Below are 3,759 nucleotides of genomic sequence, written 5' to 3'. Positions count from 1 at the left end.
CTGGTAAGCACATTCTGGTTAAGGTCCAGAGGACAGGTCCTTGTGCTAGAAAAGGGTACTATTCTAGGTGCCAAGATCGGAGAGCTCCCCCTTAGATCTTCCACTCTGTGTGTGCTTTGGCGTAGGTCCCTTTCCTTTCTTTGGGTTCCATTTCCTCATCTGTAAAGTGAGGAGTTTAGAGAGATCCGTGGTTTCCAAACTGTTCCAGGGAACTTGGGGCTTCATGGAGGCCCTTCATCGATTCCACGACAGTCATGAAATTTCCATAAATTAAGAAAATGTGAACTCCTGAGGGAATCCACTATTCTCCTTTTCCCTAAACAGAACCAAACAAATAACAAAAAGCCTACATATAACCTCTTCGACCAAACTAGGAGACAGGAGATTATCAAACTCTGGGATATGACAAACTCATCAAACCAGCCACAACAGGAGGTGGCCACAAAAATGAAAATCCGCTCCCTCCCCCCAAAATGCTCACCCCCACAAGAGGAAGACGCCATCCTGAGCAGAAACCGGGCCAGCAGATCTGCATGCATCCCGTGTGGGGAAGAGACGTCCCACGGGCTGGCGCTTGGAGGGGACAGCTACAGTAAGTGAGGGTCTGGGTGGGGCGGGGCGTGTAAGCCCTTGGGAATCTCAGAAAAGGCCAGCAAACAATTCATTCCAGCAGGAAGGAGCGTGGCTTTGAGGGGAATTACTGGAAACAGAAACCAAACTGAGCAGGGCAGGAACACTCTAAGTGAAAGAGAAAGCTTGGGTGGCGGGAGGGGCCCAGAGGAAGCCGGTCTCAGAAAACACGGGCATGCAGCAGGTGGAACAGAGAGCATGCTGGAAAGCACAGCCTGCTAGGAAGGGGGGTGGGGGCTGGAACAGAAAATCTCCTGGCACCAGACTGGTGGCTCAGCGACCAAGAAGTGGCTGCAGAGACAGAGCTGAGCTGACCTTGAGCTGGGAAAAATGCCCTAGCCCATCTCCTCCCAGAACCCCTACTCACTCCCAACTGAACCTCCTGGAGAACCCAGGCCTGGAGAAGGCGGCTGCTTTAAACCTGAGGGAAAAGGCAAATCAGCCCAGCTCCACCCTAAATTACCTTCAGAAAGATTAACCAGAAACAAGCAACACCAGAGCCAAGTAAGTGCCCTTAGTGCTTGCTTCCTGTGCCCTTGGCCACCTCCGGTTTCAGTCCGAGGGACAAAGGACAGATCCCTGCAGGCCCAGACCCAGCCCACCCCGCAGGGCCTCCTCCACAGGGCACCTGGCCTCTTCCTGCTTTCTGCCCTGGGGCTCTTTCCAGTACCTCTCAGCTCACAGGTAAGTGCAGCCCAGAAGTGCAGGGAAGCTGACGCCCCCAGGGGCGACCCTCAAGCAAAGGAAGACACCAGCCTCCTTGTCCTTCAGCCCTTTGTCCCCTGGCAGAGATCCTGGCGGAGCAGGTCCCCATTGCCCACATCTTGATGGCACATCCTCCTTTGGTCCTTTTTCCCTCCCTGTCGCACTATCCCAAATCCCTCCTTCCCACCCCTGGGGTCTTCCCCCAAATAAGCCGCCCCCACCAAGTCTGTTTTAGCTGAGTTAATGTTGGATGTGGCCCCAGGAGAGAGAACCTGACACATTTCCAGGAAAACCCATTTGAGCTGGTGAAACTGTTGTTTTTAAAGTCCAAGGATGGGGCACCTGGGTGGCTCAGTTGGTTAAGCGACTGCCTTCGGCTCAGGTCATGATCCTGGAGTCCCGGGATCGAGTCCCGCGTCGGGCTCCCTGCTCGGCAGGGAGTCTGCTTCTCCCTCTGACCCTCCCCACTCTCATGTGCTCTCTCTCTGTCTCATTCTCTCTCTCAAATAAATAAATAAAATCTTTAAAAAAAAAATAAAGTCCAAGGACAAGTCATTCCAGTAGTTCACAGAGTAATCAAAGATCATAAAAAAGATGATGGAGACAGCAGATTTCTGACTCAAGGAGATAATAGTGAAGCTGCCGAAAGAGGCTTGTACAAACAGGGCCAGAATGGGCTTGGAAAGAGGAAAAGAGGCAGAGGGTTTTGCTGCACGTTGGGGGGGTCACCATAAAAATGAGTGACTCTGCAGAGCTCAACAGCGCTCTGTGGGCTGTCCTAGGTGTATACGTGCTACGAAAGTGTGAATCCTAGAATGAGGAACAGTTCCTGGCACCGAACTGAAATGAATTCTGTTGAAAAAGAGAAAAACTAATATATTTGAAATGTTCTACTCTCTGTATAAAATGAAACAATATGGGGATGTTTTTGTCTTGTCCAAATAAATAATTCAGTGGTTATTAGCCTTTCATCTACTGTTTCTTCATCCAACGCCACGTGATGACTGACCCTGCAAGATGCTTCAGTGGTTCTTTCAACCCTAGTTTGAAAAGCTGTAACAAACACATTTTGGCCTTTCGAAACTTATGTCTACATTTAAAGTAGTCCGTTCCTTTTTCCTTAAACTCTGAAGGGTAAGTCTCGAAATCGTGCCCCAACTTACCTGATGCCGTAACAGCATTCAAAACGTTCTGTTGCATAAGACACAATAAATTATTAATATCGACAAAAGTCAAGGAACAATAGTTTTCCTAGTTTCGTTTTTTATTTACAACTTCATCTGTTTTTTTTTCAGAGTATATTCCTTTTCCATGAGTCCGAGGATTCTCTGATATCAGTTTCATCTTTTTCAGCTTCTTTCAAGGTAGACAGTGCAGCTGTGAATTAAAAAAGTTTTTGAAAGAAAGAAAGAGAAAAAGGGAAGTCTTCTAATCCCTGTTTTTAAGCCAATGATCCATTCTCAAATATAGAAAAATATATTGTAAGCACATTGTCTTTGATTTTAGAAGAAAATATAATTAACTTATAAAATAAAGAACTTGGGATGCCTGGGTGGCTCAGTCGTTAAGCGTCTGCCTTCGGCTCAGGTCACGATCCCGGGGTCCTGGGATCGAGCCCCACATCGGGCTCCCTGCTCCGCGGGAAGCCTGCTTCTCCCTCTCCCACTCCCCCTGCTTGTGTTCCCTCTCTCGCTGTGTCTCTCTCTGTCAAATAAATAAAATCTTTTTAAATAAATAAATAAATAAAATAAAGAACTGTGTTGTGTAACATTTAAAAAATCTAGAAAAGTTTAAACATATTGCAAAACAACAAAGGCTACCTACTTCTTGTGTTTCTGTAAGATGTGAAGAAAATTTTGAGGCTTCAAAATGAGAATTTATTATACAATAATGAAATCACAGGATTATAGCAGGTATAACCAAAGGTAGGTATAAAAAGTAGTCGACTCCTGAGAACAGAGTTAATAGATAAAAATGCATTATCTGGGTGCCTGGGTGGCTCAGTCGGTTAAGCGACTGACTCGTGATTTTGACTCAGGTCATCATCTCGTGGGTTGTGGGATCAGGCCCTGAGTCAGGGTCTGCACTCAGCAGGGGTCTGCTTGAGAGATTCTCCCTCTCTGCTCCTCCCCCCACTCACGTGCACACACACACTCTCTCTCTAAACTAAATAAATAAATCTTTAAAAAATATAATAAAATAAAAATGCATTACGTAAACCCCACTCCTACTTAGAATAGTCTAGAAAACACAAGAATACATAAGCACACATTCCAGTGTCTGTCAGAGTCATAACATCACCACATATCATGAAGCGCCTGGATTTCAGACCTACTATAGACTAGTAATTCCTTTGTACCTTCCATTTTTGCTCTTTTTGAATAAATATGTCAATAGTTACTACCCTTTGCCTGTCCTACCCGT

Source organism: Neomonachus schauinslandi, chromosome 14 (genome assembly GCF_002201575.2).
Source record: "Neomonachus schauinslandi chromosome 14, ASM220157v2, whole genome shotgun sequence".
NCBI classification, from domain to species: domain Eukaryota; kingdom Metazoa; phylum Chordata; class Mammalia; order Carnivora; family Phocidae; genus Neomonachus; species Neomonachus schauinslandi.
This window is presented reverse-complemented; position numbering follows the sequence as displayed.